General features: G+C 42.7%; 1 protein-coding gene and 1 long non-coding RNA gene across 3 annotated transcripts in view; one reads left to right on the forward strand and one right to left on the reverse strand.

The window, feature by feature from the left end:
• The first annotated feature begins 212 nt into the window (after positions 1–212).
• Positions 213–20,899, forward strand: part of LPIN2 (lipin 2) — a 192,588-nt gene continuing 171,901 nt past the window's right edge. The window contains exon 1 of one of the 2 annotated variants that reach the window (XM_073631426.1): positions 213–407. The gene's annotated coding sequence lies outside the window, so the exon portion shown is untranslated. Of the gene's footprint in view, positions 408–3,271; positions 3,529–20,899 lie in introns of those variants that run through there. The other variant, XM_073631427.1, reaches the window with a different exon arrangement.
• Positions 7,648–20,544, reverse strand: LOC141145087 (uncharacterized). The gene is made up of 3 exons (XR_012244510.1): positions 20,409–20,544; positions 11,602–11,725; positions 7,648–9,305 (listed from the first exon to the last, which is right to left on the reverse strand). It is a non-coding gene; the product is annotated as an uncharacterized lncRNA (long non-coding RNA).

A 20,899-nucleotide genomic window follows, 5' to 3' on the forward strand; every position in this document is an offset into this window, starting at 1 on the left:
ATAGACATTTAAGAAGAATGAATGAAGAAGTCTCCTTCTAATGACGACAATGCCGCACGACTCTAATCACATACTAATGTCCCTCTGAATGGTGAACTGTCTGTAACACCTGCTGAGTGACGTCACCCGACACCTTCCCTCCCACTCCGCTCTGCAGCGATGCGGGTGAAGAAGAGAAGGGGCGGGGCTGTGTAGTCAGCACTAGTGGGCGGGGACGGTGTGACGCCAGCCGGTAGTCGGGCCCGCCTCCTGTAGCCCTGGAACACGGCTGTGAGGCTCTTCCAACGGCGAGTTGGCGGCTCTCAGTGAGGCGCTGGAGGTGGAGGAGGAAGGGGAGAGCCTGCATCACCTTCCATTCATTCCCAGGCCGCCCGGCTTCATCTACATCATCGTCTACTGGATAGAAGGTGAGAGGTCACCGGCTCCCTCCGGACTGTGTGGGTGGGCACCGCACGTCTCTGGCTATGGCAGCTTCTGTGCCCATGTACTGGATGGTGGAGAGCATGAGTTGCTGGGGGTGGTGACAGCGCTTATTTATAGCGTCATTTTCAGCTTCTCTCTGACCTACACATAGTGTTTACGGGCTCTAATGTAGGGAGACAGCTTCCAGCAGTGGCAGCACCTTCATCTATGGGTGCCATGGCTTCTGATAGGTGATCTATGGGTGCCATGGCTTCTGATAGGTGATCTATGGGTGCCATGGCTTCTGATAGGTGATCTATGGGTGCCATGGCTTCTGATAGGTGATCTATGGGTGCCTTGGCTTCTGATAGGTGATCTATGGGTGCCATGGCTTCTGATAGGTGATCTATGGGTGCCTTGGCTTCTGATAGGTGATCTATGGGTGCCTTGGCTTCTGATAGGTGATCTATGGGTGCCTTGGCTTCTGATAGGTGATCTATGGGTGCCTTGGCTTCTGATAGGTGATCTATGGGTGCCTTGGCTTCTGATAGGTGATCTATGGGTGCCTTGGCTTCTGATAGGTGATCTATGGGTGCCTTGGCTTCTGATAGGTGATCTATGGGTGCCTTGGCTTCTGATAGGTGATCTATGGGTGCCTTGGCTTCTGATAGGTGATCTATGGGTGCCTTGGCTTCTGATAGGTGATCTATGGGTGCCTTGGCTTCTGATAGGTGATCTATGGGTGCCTTGGCTTCTGATAGGTGATCTATGGGTGCCTTGGCTTCTGATAGGTGATCTATGGGTGCCTTGGCTTCTGATAGGTGATCTATGGGTGCCTTGGCTTCTGATAGGTGATCTATGGGTGCCTTGGCTTCTGATAGGTGATCTATGGGTGCCTTGGCTTCTGATAGGTGATCTATGGGTGCCTTGGCTTCTGATAGCTGATCTATGGGTGCCTTGGCTTCTGATAGCTGATCTATGGGTGCCTTGGCTTCTGATAGCTGATCTATGGGTGCCTTGGCTTCTGATAGCTGATCTATGGGTGCCTTGGCTTCTGATAGCTGATCTATGGGTGCCTTGGCTTCTGATAGCTGATCTATGGGTGCCTTGGCTTCTGATAGCTGATCTATGGGTGCCTTGGCTTCTGATAGCTGATCTATGGGTGCCGTTGGTTCTGATAGCTGATCTATGGGTGCCGTTGGTTCTGATCTATTGGTGCTGTGGCATCTGATTGCTGATCTATGGGTTCCATGGCATCTGATCTATGGGTGCCGCGGGTTCCGTTCGCTGATCTGTGGGTGCCGCGGGTTCCGTTCGCTGATCTCAGGCTTCTGATACCTGATCTATGGGTGATATGGCTTCTGATAGCTGTTCTATGGCTTCTGTGGGTTCCCATAGCTGATCTATGAGTGGCTAGGGGTTGTCGCAGCCGATCCATGGGTAATATAGGTTCTATTGCTGTTGGTAAAGAAGGCCGGTACTAGTCTTTGCCTATATACAATAGAAACAGTTAGTTTTTAGTTTTGGATAGAGTGGAGAGGGATTAGAACACCTGTCTGTTTTTATTTCTGTATGTGCCTTCTTAAAAAAGAGATTCTTCCTCTCTATATGTCATTTTACCTTTATCATTGAAAGTAAAAAGAAAATCCCAAATATTGGGTTGTCCCCAGAAAAGTAATAGCGTGGAAATCTTCCAATAAGGGAAACTAGTTCTGGTGACCTGGAGCTTCCCAAGGAGTTTCCTTAATTTACTGGGATTTCCTCTCACTTCCTGTTTGGAACAGGAAGTGAAGGGAAATCTCTGCAATTGGACATAGAAAAAAAAATCTGTCAGGGGTTATAACCCTCCCTTGCTCTATCCAAAAGAAATAAAGCGTTTTGTCTATAGTTCTACTTTTACTTTGTATAGAGTAGGGAAGAGTTAATACCCTTTTTTTGTTTTCTGCCATCTGTGTCCCATTGGGGAGACATCCCTTTACTTCTGTCCTGTAGAGACAACAGGATGTTCAAGGAAATCTCTCCATAGTGAGGAAAATTTCCTCTGCACCGTCTCTGGAACCCATGTCCACACTGTAAAATTTTCCCTTTTTAGAGCTGTGGTGACAAGTCAGAATGTGGAATTTTCCCCACAGTGACCCAGTAATAATTCTTACCAAGATGAATAGGGTGAATCTCCTTCAGACAAGCGTCCACCCAGGAGTGTCTGTGATTTTTTTTTTGCTAGCTGAGAAAGTTGCCCCATGCCCACTTTACCACTGAGGTCAGATTTGTACCTTGTACAGATCAATGGCCAGCACTGCCGCTGTTCGATAGTTACATGCAATTAGGGGTTCTGACAGGCCCTGGACACGGATGGTTTGCACCCAGGACAAGCATTTCTGTTCCTTATACTAACGGGCCACAGCTAATCATCCAGTTTGCATGCAGCCATAGCAGAGTGCTACTGCATCCAGCATTTAACTCGCAGCTTATTTGCCTGTATGAATGAACCCCTAATAGAATAGAAGAGGGATTTACCCCTCTTTATGACTGCACAGTATTTGTCTTTATACCAGGGATGGTGAACCTTGGCACCCCAAATGTTTTGGAACTACTTTTCCCATGGTGCTCATGCACTCTGCAGTGTAGTGGAGCATCATGGGAAATGAAGTTCCAAAACATCTGGGGTGCCAAGGTTTGCCATCACTGCTCTAAACGATGTGGTTCTTGTGCTTGCGGTTCCTTATATATATACATATATACTAATATAATGATACAAATACCTAGGATTGCAGGTATTGGCAGGGAACTCATTGCATTTAAGCCATTAGTAGTACAAGTGGCAATATAATCTCTTAAAGGGTATACAAAGGAACTATAAGCTGCCTCTAGGTGGCAGGATTTTCTGGGAATTGTAGTCCTACAGCAACAGTGGAGGCACAGGTCTCCTATGACAGCTGTCAAGGTGCCAGCCAGTCATAGGTGTCATGTGACAGCTGACCCAGGAACAAAGTGTTCCTGAAAAACCATCAAATGTTGGCAGCCAGTCAGTAAGGAATTCTTAGAATAAAGGACAAAGTCCTGCTCCTCCCTGGGGATTTCGCACAGCCACCCTCTCCATTTGGATGCAGCTTGTGCTCTGACAAGGTAATTACAGATCTGACAACCTTCCATTGGCATGTTACCTTGTTGTAACGTTGGACTTTTCAGCCTATGATTAGGCTTCCCGTTTTCTGCCCCGGTACTCGTCATTGTTTTGGAGCAATCTGTACATGTGACTAATGTGTGGTTGTGCATTTTGTCCGGTGACTGCCAAGTTTTTGAACTCGCTGTACTGGTTGTTTGGGATAAGTATAGTATCCTTGGCACGTCTGCTATTATTCACTGCTGACATCTCTGAACAGATGCACAGCGGTCTTTTTCCATCAGAGGTTCAGTAGTACACAACTGTTGAAATATGAAATACTATTCTTACTTCAGGGGTCTGATTTCTTGTGACTGCCGTTATCATTTCTGTGCCAACATAGTAGGGGCCAACCTCTTAACCATGTATTGTTGTGCCTGGGAATGGGGTTGCATTCTTGTAGCAATCTTGGCTAATTCATGAGCCTCTTAGAAGCTGGATTAATACATTGTTTATGCTGACAGTTTTTGACTAGTAACTCTTTACGTTCTTCTTTTACATGGTGAGGACAGCATTCCGATTGGTTAGAAGTCAGTGTTGGATTGTGCCAGAGAACTGACACTTTGGGGGAGACTTATGGCCCGTACACACGATCCGAATATCGTACGAAAACGGTCGTCCGAGGAAGGATCGTACAATATTCGGATCATGTGTACACTACTTTCGACAGCCGATCACGACCGTTCATCCGATATTATTCGATCGGACATACCCGAAAATTTTCCTCATACGATTCCAGATCGTACGATTTTCGTTTAGTCAGTATAGTTGTCGTCCGAAAATATAATACAAATACATTACAACATATGACATCACTTCCGATTTTTTTTTTTGTCTGTCGTACGAGAATTTTCGTGACTTTATTTAGCTATTCTACTTGCGACTATTAAGCGAGAATGGTCGTACGATATTTGGATCATGTGTACGGGCCATTACTCAGAATCTGCAGCAGCTGTGTATGGTAGCCAATCAGCTTCAGTCTGTTCAATTAAAGAAGAACTGCGGTCTGCTCACATGATTTGTAATAAAAACATCTTTGCCATTCTGAAGCTTCCCTCCAACCACTTTGTATTTCATTTTATATATACTGTGATTCTGTACTTGCCAAATATGCTGCAGAAATCTCCCTACCCTGAGTCTGGCTGCAACCATTTTAACTGTTGGCAGCTGAAGCTGCTGCCTGTTCACTTCCTGGATTTACACAGACACACACACCCCTCCAGCTCTGCAGCTCTCATTAGCCCTCTGACTCAGATCCCTCCCTTCCTGGCAAAGTCTCACAAGATTGAGAGAGAGAGCTGTGCATGATGTCATAAGCCTAGGCTAATGACCAGACAAGAAACAGGAAGTGGGCTGTATAAGGCCCCTTTCACACTGGGGCGGTAGGGGGCGTCGGCAGTAAAACAGCGCTATTTTTAGCGCTGTTTTACCGCGGTATTCGGCCGCTAGCGGTGCGATTTTAACCCCCCGCTGGCGGCCGAAAAAGGGTTAAAACCACTCGTATAGCGCGGCTATAGCCGCGCTGTCCCATTGATTTCAATGGGCAGGAGCAGTTTAGGAGCGGTGAATACACCGCTCCTTCACCGCTCCAAAGATGTGGCTGACAGGAGATTTTTTTCTTCTCCTGCCAGCGCACCGCTTCAGTGTGAAAGCCCTCGGGCTTTCACACTGAACAAACAACGGAGGCTGTTTTGGGGCGGTTTGCAGGCGGTATTTTTAGCGCAATAACGCCTGCAAACCGCCCCAGTGTGAAAGGGGCCTAAGGTATTTACTGGCAGAAAAAAAATGTTTTACTGTCCAAAGTTAAAATAACAAGGGCAGAGGATTTAATAGATGGAAAGTTGAAAAAATGACTGAAGTTCTGGAAGCTGATTGGTTCCTCTGCAGAGCTGCACTAGGTTTTTCACTCTCCAGTTTAATTAAATTACCCCCTTTGTGTGTTCTGTTTTCATCCTTTTGTATCTGAAGTGCTCTTTGTCCCTTTGCACTTTTGTATCAAACGCACTTGACACAGTTTTAATATAGTATACCCCAGTACAACGCATGGCAGTTTGTTACAGTGCACTGCAGCTCAAGCATGTTGTGGAGGTGCATTGGACTACCATTAAAAAAAAATGGCATTGCACATAATGTGTGTTGCAGAAATGCATTTGTAATACCACATTTGGCTTCAATCTACTGGCTCAGTTGCCGTGAGTACCGCTGATCATACGGTGATCCTCTCTAGCTTCTCCATTCAGAAAACGGTCTTGTATTCTCTCAACAGAACACAAGACTTTTTCTGAATTGATAAGGTGAGGGGAGGAGGAGATGAATATCCAGATCTCCACCTTGTCCATCCAGAAGAAGCCTTGCTTTGAAAATAATAATTCTAGGTTGACACCTTAGCGTTTTTGCGGCCCACGTTTGCGTGGGCACAGCAGCCTATTTATTTCATTGTGCTTTCGTATCTGCATTTCCCACAGAAAAAGATGCATGTACCTCCTTTTTTTTTTTTTTTTTTTTTTTTTTTTTTTAAATCTTGGCCCGCAGGGAAATAGCAAGGGAAATCGACCATGCAATTTTCCTTGCAGTTCCTGCACACAGAATTTCACATGTTTCGTGGTACAATTCAAAAAGAATGGCAGTTCTGTACTTTTTCTGACAGCAGCGCATTTTCATTGTGTGTGTGGGAATCGCTGCGATACCCGCAGCCACACGCATAGGTGTGAACCTAGCGTTAAAGACATTATGAATGGAGGAGTTGAAAATGGAGAGACCCCCTTTCATATCACTGCATGAGTGTCGGAACTCGCAGCAGCTGAGCCAGAATATCAAATCCTAGATTGGTGTTTGTTGGTATACAGCTAAGGTTTTTTAGCATCCCCAGCAAACCTCCAGATGTAGTCTACCAAGAGTTTGAGATAACTAAGTTGAATCCAGCACATGGCAAACAAAATAAATAAATATATATATATATATATATATATATATATATATATATTTTAGTTTTTTCTCCTGGCGTTTCACTTTAAAGTACATGTCATAAGAGAAACATAGGGCTACCATTGCTGGTCTTCTGTAAATACCTGGCTGCCTTGCTTTGTCTGGTGGTTGACTTTACTACAACAAACATTCAGAACCCTTTAGCTGTCCATCACATAGTATCCACATAGGAGAAGCAGATTATTTTATTCAAATCTCTGCTGTTGTATACAGTGTGCTTTTACAGCTGTCTCCCAGACTCATGCCTGTAGTAGTTTGAATGTGCTTTACATGAAGGACAATGACAGTCTTCCTCATTCAGATACCTTCATCCTACTTAGGAAGCCACATTCCCCAAGCCTTTTACACATACTCATTTCTAAAAGAGTCGCTTGCAGATTGAGACCCAAATTAAAGCCGTAGTAAAAACTTGTCCCTACAGGTAACCTTATAATAAGTCTTGCCTATAAGTACCATGCATATCTCCTAAAACAAATCTTCACCCTCCAATTCATGATCCTTCCTCCGTGCCTCTGCACAAATAGGGCTGTTTTTTACCCTTTATTTTTATTAATATTTATTTTTATTAATATTTATTTTTAATTAAAATGTCCGTCCTCACTAACTACCCCTTGCATGTAATTCACCTAGATGAATGATATGCGTTATCCTCCCTTTGCCTCCTGGGATATGCATGTCACACATGCCAGGAGGCAAAGCCTTTCATTCACTAAAATATGAGGATGGGCCTAGCGCCATGTCATCGGGAGGCATGCTAGCCGAACCTGAAACAGCCTCCAGCCTATCGATGATGTCCTAGGAAAACATGGTGGCACCGGACAGAGCACTGCCAGAAGAGAGGAGGATCTCAGCTGGACAGAGCTGGATCTGCTGGGTTTGTATCTGAAATGTGTAGAACTCACCACCAGGTAAGTAGGGGTTTTAAAAAAACAGGGGGTTGAGGGGGAACATCTGCTTAAACTTAAAACTGTTTAGCAGATATTCACATCAGTTCCAGCTGAAGACCTTATTGGTGCATGAGCAGTACATTCAGGGCATTCATTGCATAGAACACCATGCCACAAAGGTGATTCCTGTGGGCATGGGGGGGGGGGGGGAGTGATATCATCGTGGCCTGGTCAATGAAACGGGTGGAGAGCATGAACCCGGAAGGAAAATTAGGCGAAGATGCAAGTGCCAGGAGCAGTGACAGCTTAACGCTGGAGGTCTTCGTTTGAAAGGCAAGTCTGTCATAATGTGTTATTATGCAGGTACATTGTGACACAGACCTACAGAGGGCTTATTTCGAAAAAAAATTGTAGAGTTTACTATTTACTTAAAACGATGTATCCTCTCTAAAATTGCTAGATGTCTAAGGTGCTGAGCCTGCTGGTGAAGGGTTATCTCAATAAGGTTCCGTTTAAAAAAAAAAAAAAAAAGCCACATTTATTCGGGTCTTTAAGCACAAAAAGGATATAGGCAACAAATTCTACATTTCAAACAGTAAAAACAAATCTGAAAATACAGGAAGCACATAATAATGTGGCATTAAAGAGGAACTTCCTGTCCCGTGCTTTTTTTTTTTTTTTTTAATTTTTTTTTTTATAATTCCCTTTTTCTTGGGGTCGACAATAAACATACTCATGCTAGCGAATTTGTTGTTGATCTGCTGTAATCCACTGGTCTGAGGCTATACGTCAGGTCCCATGGTGCCATCTTCCTCGCTAATGTTATCGCTTCCTCGCTGATGCCGGTTGTCCCTTGGTGTGTCCAGCCAGCCCCCTAATGATAAACCAAAAGTCTGTTTTCCTCCAGCCTTGGATCCACCCTCCTCCAGACACTCTTTGGAAGCTGAAGCCTCCTGGAATATCCCAGGAGGTGCCAGCAATGGGGTCCACATTATTCTCACCTAGGTGAGAATGAAGGCAGGGGGTGGGCTGCAGTGGAAAGAAAAAAGGTAAATAAACATAATAGAAAAAAGGTGAGCTTTTTAGATTGCAGAAGGAGAGCTATAATAGTCCAAAAAGTAAAAATTTGCTATGTTATAGGGAATATTTAGAGGTGTTAATTGTGCCTTGGCTATGCCCTAAAAAAATGTACCTGAAAAATAACAGTACACTTCCTGGTATGTAAATGTTCCTAGGCACTGTGCCTACAGATTTATAGCTGTATATCTGCAGTGTGAGACCTAAGGCACTGTTACCTCTGACTACTAGTCTCAGGAGATTTGGAGTGAGATTTTGTCACTACTGTACTGCAGATGCAGGCTTTAGTCAAAGTGAGCGTCTATGTTATTACATCAAACATAAGTACCAGCACTCTACTTACAGTACTCGACCTTACAGCGGGTGTGTACAATGCTAACAAGGCGAATGGTATTGTCAAAGTAAAAGCCCAAAGAATGCAATATCACCAGCATACCATCTTCACAAATGCCAACAGGACATTTATTCACCATCCTCAGAAAATGACGTTTCGAAGATGCTGAGGACCTCTTCTTTGAATACAGTGACAACCATTCTTGTGTGAGAAAGAGGTCCCCAGTAGCCTTGAAATGTTTTTTTCTGTATATTTGTAATACATTGGAAAATCTTTTTTCTCTCCCTAGGAGAAAAAGAACAAATGTTTTATTACATATACCGTATGCATTTGTTAACAAGGTCAGTGAGAAGATGACAGTGAGATTCGACGTACAGGGAGTTTAGCAAGAAAGGGCAGATTTGTCATTATTTTCCATTCGGAGAGAACGATTTGCCTGACTTTGGCCACCCCAAACCTAAAGTGGAGAAAAATGGAACAATAGACTTCAGAACATAACTTAATTTTTAAAATATTAATTTTTTTTTTTTTTTTTAAAGAAGTAACTATCCTAGCTTAGATCAACAATATAAAAGGTGAGCGCTAATCAAAATCATGCAGCTGGCATTTAAAGGTGAATATACAACTTTCCCTTTAACCAGTCACAACATGAAAATTGCAGCACTAAAGCAATAATATATAATAAAAAGTCCATAAATGTTAAGTCCCAAGTGAATCAAATATACCCATCTTGAGCTTCCAGAAGTCTGTGACGTCAGTACAGTGTGCCAAAACACTCTCTGAAAATGCATAAATAAGTTCCTGAAATTCGATATAATCCTCAGTGCTCCTTAATGACGGTAACCCTTCACCAATAATATGCACTCACCAGAGATAAAACCTTTAGAGGCCTTGTATCAGTATCTTGAAGCTTAGCATTGTTTTAATACGGAGTGATGGACAAATGGGGAGATCACCACAAAAAGCAGGCAATAGGTAAAAAGCTCACGCAGAGGAGCCCAAAAAAGCTTGTTTATTGTAGTATTTATTTAAAAAATCCATCATAAAAACATATACTGTATATGCCAAATGGTTAGGAAGCAAAAAGTATAGTGTAGCTGCTGACTTTTAATATTAGGACACTTACCTGTCCTGGAATCCAGCAGTGTCTTCACCCCAGCCGATTTTTCAATCGGCTCTTGTAAGGGAAACCGGCAGTGAAGCCTTGCGGCTTAACAGCTGGCTCCCTACTGAGCATGCGTGAAGCGCGCTGTGCTTTGTGAATGGCCTGACAGTGGGGAATGGAGAAGCGGGGCTGGGGCAATATCACCCGAAAGTGGGAGCGCGTACCTGACAAAACCAGGTACCCACTCTCCCCAAAAGGTGCCAAATGTGGCAGCAGAGGGGGGAGGAAGCAAACAAGTGGATTTTACCCTTTTGGGTGGAGCTCCAATTTAAGCTGCTGAAAGATCATTCTTACTAAGGCAGTGGTTCTCAACTCCAGTCCTCGGGACCCACCAACAGGCCAGATTTTAAGTATTACCTTGGAGAGTTGCAGACTAGAATACTGCAATCACTGAGCAGCAAGTGATATCACCTGTGATGTATTTCAGCTATCTTGCAAACCTGGCCTGTTGGTGGGTCCTGAGGACTGGAGTTGAGAACCACTGTACTAAGGGCTCATGCAAAGTCTGCATTCGGGATATATATCTGTACGTGAGTACTGCTTGGTTGTGCATACATCCATTGTGTATTTCAGCCTGCCGTTGATTTTGGACAGGCTGCTGGCAGCAAGCTGTATGCACCACCTACGACTCCCAGACACTGATAATGCCATCCCTTTACACTAGGGTTGTCCCGATACTAGTATCGGTATCGGCACCAATACCAAGCATTTTCCTGACAGACAGCGGTGATCGGCGAGTGGGGGAGTTACAAGCTTCTCCCCCCCCCCCCCCCCTTTCAGCTGCTTTAGTGAAATCTATACAGCGGTGATCGGTGCTTGTAACTCCCCCACACATGATCACCACTGACTGTCACCGCATCCTCCTCCTGTCCCCCTCCATGCCCCCTCCGTTCTGTTGTCCCACTCCTTTCTTCCTCGCTGTCCCCCTCCGTTCTGCTGTCCCCCGCCGTTCTGCTGCTGTCCCCCTCCAGTTTTCCTCCGTGTCCCCCTCCATTGTGCTGTACCTCTCCATGTCCTCCTCCTTCCTTTTATTGTGTGGACAGAGTCAGCTGACTCTGTCCATTCACATAACTGAAACATTGTAACCTCCTGTGATTATGATGTGTTATGAATGGAGAGGAGCCGCTGTCTTCTCTCCATTCATTTTCAGTGCAGCTGAGGCTACAGAGAAAGGAACTGGGGAATCTCTATCCTCGGTCTCTTTCTCTGTCTCAAGGGGGAGATTTCAGGGGTCTATTAAGACCCCTGATATCTCACAAAGCCCTCCAACAGGGCTGATTTAAAAAAAAAAAAAGTATTGTAAAAAATAATAAAAATTAAAATAAAAAACGCACAGACACCATCCACCCCCTCCCTCCCTAAAAAAGGGAAAAAAAGAAAGCATTGTAAAAAAACAAAAAAAAAATTGTAAAAAACCCCCCAAAAAACACTGTCACGTGACATTAAAAAAAATTATCGGTATCGGTGAGTACTTGAAAAAAAGTATCGGCACTTGTACTCGGTCTTAAAAAAGTGGTATCGGGACAACCCTACTTTACACCCTAAATATCTTTACGTATACAAGCACAATTGTTTTTGTGGAACATACCTGTTTATGTGCTGAGCGGACACCTCTGACACCAGCCTGATCCTGTAGAAACATTAACACTCATCTAGAAAATCCAGTTTGGACAATTCCAACGCCTCCATCCTGAGAGACAGGTTTGGGGTATCTGTAGGAACAATTATGCATGTTTTAGGGAAATACTAAAGATTTGTTGTATTTTCTGACCATCATCTTTGATTATAGACAGTTTTATTTGGATCTTCCAGAAAATACATTAAAACATTCAGTCAAGTAACTGAAACTACAGATCCCTTGTAGTGAATTCTTGTGTTCTGGCAATGCTACCTCTGTGTGTAGGCCTGTGAGTTATAACTCCTTCTCTGGTTGTGAGAATTGACCTTTTGCCAGTGTAAAGACCCTTTTCTGTAGAGCTTTCTTACATTGCTAACAAAGGGCTGCTTGTTTTCCTCTATACAACCAATGTGTACTTTCCAGTGTTAAGCAGATGCTAGCAATGTAAACTGAGAACTCCTACCATAATGACGTAGTGTCTGTACGGAAATTCACTTCATTTGTCCTTGTTACATGCCACAATGGTTCTTGGAAGCTGGTCTAAACATTTACCAGTAGAAAATCTGAAAACAATACGTTTTCTTTTTTGCTTTGTATATGCAAAGTATTTTACCCAGTGCTGCAAAATGCTGGCAGGCAATTCTCTTCCTGAGTATACAAGGTGTGGAGACATCTATGACCCCTCTAACAGTAGGAACCGTTAACATTTCTGGGGAAACATGCCTGACAGACAGAAGTGGTAACCCTATGTTTAGGTAGAACTTTGGGAGGCCCGGTTCCCGATCACCTGATTGCTGTAATAGCCTCTGACTTCATCAGCTCGAATCGGAGAAGAAAGCTTTGTATTCAGTGCCACTCAGCCAGACTCTGTTTTGTTCCAGGTGTTGGGAAGTCTATGTCTCACAGCCGGAACCAAGAACTGTGTACTGTATGTAGCTGAAGTTTCATGCAGTACATAACTGTAGCATGTAGTAAAGCAAATAGTTTGTTTGGACCGCCTTGGTCCAAACAAACTATTTAAAATGACATGAAACATGGACATCAGCTTTAAGTTGGCCAATAAAGGGTATCACTTATACTCTAGAGCAGGGGTCACCAAACTGTAGCCTGTTGGCCAGATGTGGCCCTTTGCTTGCCTTTATTCGGCCCTCCGGGTACTATTTCTTCCACTGATACAATGCACTATTCATTCCACTGACACCAAAGACGGGGCATTATTCCTCCCAGTGACACCAGAGATGGGGAACTAATTTTACCAATGACACCAATGATGTCATTTTTTTTTTTTTACTCCCACTGACCACCAAGCCTATGGCAGTGTTTTACTCCCACCGATGCCAGGGCATTTTCTACTCCCACTGGCCACAGTCTGGCCCACCTAAAAGTTTGAAGGGCAGTAAACTGGCCCTTTCTTTCTCTCTAGAGCAAGAGTCTCTAAATTTTCAAAAGAAAGGCCCCAATATACTGTCCTTCAGGCTTTAGGCTGGCCAGACTCTGCCCAGTGGGAGTAAACCATGCCTGATCTTTGGTATTAAGGGGAGAAATAATTGGTGTCGGTGGGAGGATTGGTGCCCCATATTTTTCTTTTTTGTTAATTGAAGGATTTATGCCCCATTGTTGGTGTCAGTGGAAGGAATAGTACCCATTTGTTGGTGTCAGTGGCAGGAATTCTGCTTCATTGTTGGTGTCAGTGGTTGGAATAATGCTTCAAGGGCAGCATAAAGGAAAACAAAAGGCGGAAGTCTGGAGACCTCTGCTCTAGAGGTTCTGCATTGATTAATGGCTAGCACTATATTTGCGTTCGGCTGTCTTGTCAAAGCAATCCTAGCCCCTATCTAGCCACGATCTGACCCCAGCCCCCCGCCCTCCTGCTACCATCCGCAGCTTTTTCGGGCTCTTCCCACCCAAGGGACCACACAGCGACTGCTGCCTGGATTGACTTTGATTGACTCTCGGCTATGGTAACCCAGAAGCAATGACCTGACATCCCTTCTGGTTTACCTGGGTGTCAATGGCGCCATTCACAAAAATCAAAAGCATTCAAAAACACCGTTCTTGGTGTGATTTGAATGCTTTTAAGGGCAGAGGAGGGATTTGGAGTCTTATAAACCCCAGATCTCTCCATAAAGAGGACTTGTCCCATGCCTATTGCTGTCACAGGAATGTTTACATTCCTTGTGACAGCAATAAAAGTGATAAAAAAAATGTAAACAACAGTATAGAAATAAGGAAAAAAAGTACCATTCCCCCCCGCCCAGTACACGTTGGTCCCGCATGCAAGCAGCGATCGTCTCACACGTGAGGTATCACCACAAAACGTCAGATCATGGGCAGTAATTCTAGCACTAGACCTCTCCAATTCTAAAGTGGTAACCTGTAAATGCTTATAAAGCGTTACCTATGGATAGTAAAATTGACGTTTGTTTGTCGCTGGTGCACGAGCGTGCGCAATTTTAAAGCGTGACATCTGTTTACTCTGTGTAACATCTCTTATATTGTACAAAAGTTGCATTGGGTATTGTTTTTTTTTTCAAAAAAAATTTTAAAAAAAATTGCATTTGAAAAACCGCTGCGCAAATACCGTGTGACATAAAAAATGGCAAAACCTACCAATTTATTCTCTAGGGCCTATGCTTTAAAAATAAATGTAATGTTTTGGGGTTTTAAGTAATTTTCTAGCAAAAAATACTGATTGTAACATATAAACAAAGTGACAGAAAAACTTGGTCTGCAAGTGGTTATTCTGTAGCCTTTTAGTGCAACAGATCCAACAACTATAATAGTCATTTACGGGAAACATACTCAGCTACTGGAGAAGTGCTGGTCTTGATTTGGACTGATTACTTCTGTGGTAGCATTGCATACATGTTTTAGTCTTAGACATTTTCTTTTCAGTTTTACTTTCACATAAATGTGCAGATAAGGACATCCTAGTACAGGAAGGAGGTTGGGTTTCATATTACAAGGTTAAGGGGACAATTCTACAATACAAAATACCAGTGATGACTGCTTCGGATAGAAACTATTTTTGAATTTATGCCTGCTAAACTCGGCAGCAACGTTACTTGCAGCTTTATTTATTTTTTTTTTTTTTTCACAAATCTAAATTACTTGCAGCTTTACTGCAAAGTTCAGTAGCTAGAACTAGGATGCGGCATAGAAGTCTATAGGTCAGTGCTTTGGTGGTGGATTACAGCTGCTGTAGGCCCCAGATCCAAAAGGCCAAGAGGCTTTACTACTACTAGTACTACTACTACTATCTGCTTGCAGCTGTTGTCAAAGCCTGCAGCAGGGATCGGTAGATTCCTGCCACTGGGATTCACTCTCTGACTAAACACCAGTTCAAATGGAACCTAAAGTTCCTAGTCTCATACATCTACTGGTCCTGACTAGCCTCTTGAGCAGAATTGGGTAGCCACTCAGTCTTGCCTTTTTTTAGAGGTTGGGCCAAAAGTGGTAAGGTAGGTGGAGATGGTGCTTCCAAGTCAGGGAATATCTTGGGTTGGGTATAGTTTACTGCAGTCATACTAAGAGACCAGAACTGGGGAATTCTTTTGCAGCAGAAACAGACAAAAATGAGTCAAGTAAAAAAAAAAAACATGGCAGCCACAGGTTTCAACATAACAACAAAGCTTCTTGTGAGTGGCGTATGCCACGTTATCAAACCAGGTGGACCTGTTTCTGATGTATCTGTGCCAACCACACCGGGTTCTAGAAACTGGTGCAGGTTCTGCAGCTAATTGGCAAAGTTATTGTTTCAAACCTGCCGCTGGTTCCCACCAGATTTGACCTGGCATACAGCATGTGAACTGTCTGCCAGTTACCACATACCACACTATGCGGAGTCTGCATATAGGCAGGGAAAGCTTCTACCGTGGTGCCAGGCAGAGGAAGCCAAAGCAAGCAGCCCCAGCTCCCATGGCATAGTAAATTGAAGCAGAAGGTTCCTAATTAACAAAGTCCTGTGTCCCCTTTGTTAATTAGAGGCGGGATCTGCTCTCTTTTCTTATTTTAGAAGAGTGTCTGCATCACTGTTTCCCTCATTACCTTGTCATGTCTATGGAACTAATGCAACAGGCTGAAACCGCTTTTATATAAATAGACAAATAGTTCTTCTTTTAAATTACATAGTTTTAAGGTGAATGTTACCCTGACATTTAAAATTCTGGATATGTTTCTGTTGTACTTTATACTTGTGTTAAAAAGTATCCTGTTTTCTTTGTATTGCTTCCTCTGTGTGAAATACCTGGTGATCCTGTCAGTCCCCTGCTTTCCTATTTCAAACTGACCATGCTAGGCTTTGAAGTATATTCCTCCCAGAATGGTTAATTTTACTGGCTGTGTTGAGAGCACAGCCTGCCTGTCCTCCAGTGATCAGACTTGTGCTGACATGTCCCCCTGCACAGCTCTCTACAGGGAACTGTAAAGGCAGTACAGTGTACAGATCTTTCCCTGCCTCCTGTTGACACGCCTCCTTGCAGTCTTCACCCCCACCTCTTTGGGACCCTTAGGCAGCTGAGAACAGAGATTATGTGATTATTAAAAAAAGGAATTTATAATGTGTGAAGGTATTCATATTTGTGTATGTGTAAAAGGAAAAAAAAAAAGTGAGTATCACCGCGATCGTTAGAGTGAGAGCAATAAAACTAGCCCTAGACCTCCTCTGTAACTCAAAATATGCATCCTGTAGATTTTTTTTTAAACATCGCCTATGGAGATTTTTGAGGGTAAAAGTTTGTCGCCATTCCAAGAGCGGGCACAATTTTGAAGCGTGGCATTATGGGTATCAATTTACTTGGTGTAACATTATCTTTCACAATATAAAAGAAAAAGGGGTAAGGGGTCTTATTTTTTTAATTCAAAAAAGTGTATTTTTTCCCCCCAAAAAAAGTGCGCTTGTAAGACCGCTGAACAAATACGGTGTGACAGAAAGTATTGCAACAACCGCCATTTTTTTTTTCTCTAGGGTGTTAGAAAAAAATATATAATGTTTGGGGGTTATAAGTAATTTTCTAGCAATAAAAACCTGTTTTTAATTTTGTAAACGCCAAATCTCAACGAGGCTCTGTCTTTAAGTGGTTAAAGGGTTTTTTTTTTTTTTTTTTATCATGGTCTCAACTGTTCGATCTATTTTTAGATCCTGGTCTGAACAGTTTGATCCAATTTTAGATCCTTTGTCTATTTTTAGACCCTGGATCTATTTTTAGACCCTGGATCTATTTTTAGACCCTGGATCTATTTTTAGACCCTGGATCTATTTTTAGACCCTGGATCTATTTTTAGACCCTGGTTCTATTTTTAGACCCTGGTTCTATTTTTAGACCCTGGTTCTATTTTTAGACCCTGGTTCTATTTTTAGACCCTGGTTCTATTTTTAGACCCTGGTTCTATTTTTAGACCCTGGTTCTATTTTTAGACCCTGGTTCTATTTTTAGACCCTGGTTCTATTTTTAGACCCTGGTTCTATTTTTAGACCCTGGTTCTATTTTTAGACCCTGGTTCTATTTTTAGACCCTGGTTCTATTTTTAGACCCTGGTTCTATTTTATGGTATGATCTATGATTAGATCCTTGATCTATTTTTAGATCCTGGTCTAAACTGTTTGACATATTTTTATTTTATTTTTTTTTAGATCCTTGTCTCAACTAGGGCTGAATACATAATATTCAAATGAATAATCGGCATAATCGAGAATAAAAATAGTTGTCGGCAACTTTCATTATTGATTAACTAGCCAGCATGCATTAGTTACTGTATGAACTGGACAGTGTGCTAAGCTCTGTATGTGCTGCACTCTGTATACATGTCAGTATACAGAGTGCAGCACACATACAGCTCAACACATTGTTTACACATGTCAGTATACAGAGTGTAACACGCATACAGCTCAATACACCATCTGCATGTCATTAAGTTCCCAAGAACTTGTGAATGCGTGAGGAGCAATGTCTCATGGTACATGCAGTCCTAGGCAGGAGAAGGAAATGATTTAAAGTGATTCTAAAGGCAGAAGGTTTCTTATCTTAATGCTTTCTATGCATTAATATAAAAAGCCTTCTGTGTGCAGCAGCCCCCATTCCCCCCCCCCCCCCCCCAGTGTACCTCCCTAACACTCCCTGCTGCTGTAAATGTAAGTAAGCTAGCCAATCAGGGGAGAGGGGGCAGGGCCAGGTCAGGGCTCCTTGTCTGAATGGACACAAGGGAGCTGTGACTCGTTTCGGGTGCCCTCATAGCAAGCTGCTTGCTGTGGAGGCACTGAACAGGAGGGAGGGGCCAAGAACACAGAGGGACCCGAGAAGAGGAGGATCAGGGCTGCTCTGTGCAAATCCACTGCAACAGAGCAGGTAAGTATAGCATGTTTATTATTTATATAGGAAAAAAAACAAGGAATTTGTGATGAAGAACTATTGTGACAGACAGATGCCAAATGTCAAAGAGCTGTCTGCATGGACATTAACCACTTGACCTCTGGAAGATTTACCCCCCTGACCAGGCCATTTTTTGCGAAAATTTAACTGACAATTGTGTGGTCATGCGACACTGTGCCCAAATAAAATGTATTTCCTTTTTTCCACAAATAGAGCTTTCTTTTGGTGGTATTTGATCACCTCCTGCATTTTTTTTTTTTTAATTTAAAAAAAAAGCAAAAAAAAAAAAAAAACTATTTTTTTTATTTTGCTATAAAACATAACCAATTATAAAACAAATTGAAAAATTGAATTTCTTCATAAATTTAGGCCAATATGTATTCTGCTTCATATTTTTGGTTAAAAAAAAAAAAAAAAATCCCAATAAGCGTTAATTGATTTTGTGCAAAAGTTTTATAGCGTCTTCAAACTATGGTTTTTTTTTTTTCTTTTTTTTTTTTTTTTACTGGTAATGGCAGCGATCAGTGACTTATAGCGGGACTGCGATATTGCGGCGGACATTCTGACACTTTTGGGAAACCAGTGACTCTAATACAGTGATCTATGCTAAAAATATGCACTGTCACTGTACAAATGACACTGGCTGGGAAAAGGTTAACATCAGGGGCGATCAAAGAGCCAACTTCCTTGTTTACATAGATTGCAGTTCTGGGAAAAGGTAAATGGGGGTATGGCGCTCCCTTGTGAGGGGTATATAAGTGATACGGTAAATAATGATGCAATGATGCTAATAAGGATATTACAAAAACTCATGAATGGATGAAACCCTAAACCATTAATAAATCGTGAAACCAAAAAATAGTGATGAAAACATCCCTAAATAGCATTTGCATGTAATAACAAATATAAATTAGTGGCAAATAGTGAACACTGGGTGCCACCAATATGAATTATGCAGCTTAAGTGGTGATTCCAGCGTGTTTCAAAGGTAAGTGACAAATGCAATCCAATCGACAAAAAATATATAAACGAAAAAAATATTGTAAATCATCATAAATATAAAAAAAAAAAAAAATTCAAAATGCAGAAAGTCTATTCATAGGTGATACGTTCCCAAAATGCAAATATCAGGACAAAGTTCCAAGCGCTTTGGTGACTGTAGTGCCCACAGAGGAAAGTATCCGTGACTTCTGTGCTCCCCCTTTTGGCTCCCCACTCACCGACTCCCAATACCCCTGCAGGGGTGACAGACACCTTGAAATCCCAATGCCGTCCTCTTGGTACGTATCCCGTGGTTGCTGAGTTATGGTATCCTCTCTCCCAGGAATGTCAGATCACTTCTCCATACCACGTCCAAGAAGGGGATCGCCAGGGGAATCCTCATAAGAAAAGATGCCTCCTCATAGTGTAGTATGATTAAAATCTTTATTAAAAATATATACTCCCCAATCGGGAAAAGGTAAAATCCACAATACACTACACTATGGGTGAAGCCGAAAGCCAGGAAATGCTATCCCGCAGCGTGCGGTCCAGCTGCGTTCCAAGCTCTCTCGCTCCGTACCCGGAAATGACGTAAGTGCGTAGCTCCGCCTTACGCGTTTCGTCATCGACGTTGTCAAAGGCGGCGCCATCTTACTACACCTCACAGGTTATATGGTAAGCGGACATGCTGGGTCCTCCCTTCTCCCATCGCTATGGGGACTGTGATTGGATATTCAATCATAAAGTCCCCCCTCCAGGTGCAACCTCATTGGAAGAGTCCCAGTTCGGATCCTTATGTCCGTAGACAAAGATAATTATCACGGACCCGTGCATCTCCGCTGACCCTTACATAGATTGGCAGACATATTTCACGCAGAGTAATATTAACAAATGTATGTACAAAGGATATAAATAAAAATAAATATAAAAAGAGAAAGGTGATTTGCAAAAACCCTATGTTAGGCCTATGTATTCCTAGGTACAGGTATTGCATAGGTGTTTATAACTGCTGGGCACTAATTCACATGGGTAATATACCACATACAGAAGCCTCCCAGTGGTATATTCCGGTAGTGCAGTGTGGCTTTTGTGGCTTTTGATAGATTGCAGTTCTGTCTCTGCCTGCCAATCGGTACCCCGTACCCGCCGATCAGCTTCTGCTCTGGGTAATCCACAGTGGGCGGGAGCTGGCTGCGCACAATTGCGCCCTCTACCTGGAATTGCGGGATGTTTGTATGTATATATATGTATGTGTGTGTGTGTATATCTATCTATCTATCTATCTATCTATCTATCTATCTATCTATCTATCTATCTATCTATCTATCTATCTATCTATCTATCTTATATTATTGTGTGTGTAAATTTGCTATAGTGCGGTGGGCAAGTAGTTAATGAGGCAGTTTAGAACACCTGTCTGTCACTGACCTTCTTCAGATGGATGACATGTCCACAGTTATTGACATTTAAAGCAGAGAGCCAGCTAGAAGCTGATGATGAATGATAAAATGTGTCTTGTATCCCTTATATAGTTAGATCCAGTGTATGAGAAGAAGATGGTTTGTCCGTGTTATCTTCTCTAATCTGATGAGTCAGAAAATAATCAGTTTAGTGTCTTCTCCGGTAAGAGGCTCTCAGTCGGGAACAGGTGCATCACCTAAATGACCCCTAATTACCTTTCATCTGAGTCAATAGGAATGCCTATTATCAGTGGATTCATACCGCTCCTGTATGTTCAAGCTCTGAGGAATACATTTTTATTTTTGAAGTTGGGAAACAATGTAAAGTCATGTGAGATTTAAGTCATTGGTGTGTCACAGAACAGGTCTGCCTTTAATTATAATACCATAGTGCTATTAAAAAAATATTTCTGGTTCTCTTAACCCAGAACTCTGTTAGTTCCAGCAGGAGACTTCAGT

Source organism: Aquarana catesbeiana, linkage group LG05, assembly GCF_042186555.1.
Source record: "Aquarana catesbeiana isolate 2022-GZ linkage group LG05, ASM4218655v1, whole genome shotgun sequence".
Taxonomy (NCBI): domain Eukaryota; kingdom Metazoa; phylum Chordata; class Amphibia; order Anura; family Ranidae; genus Aquarana; species Aquarana catesbeiana.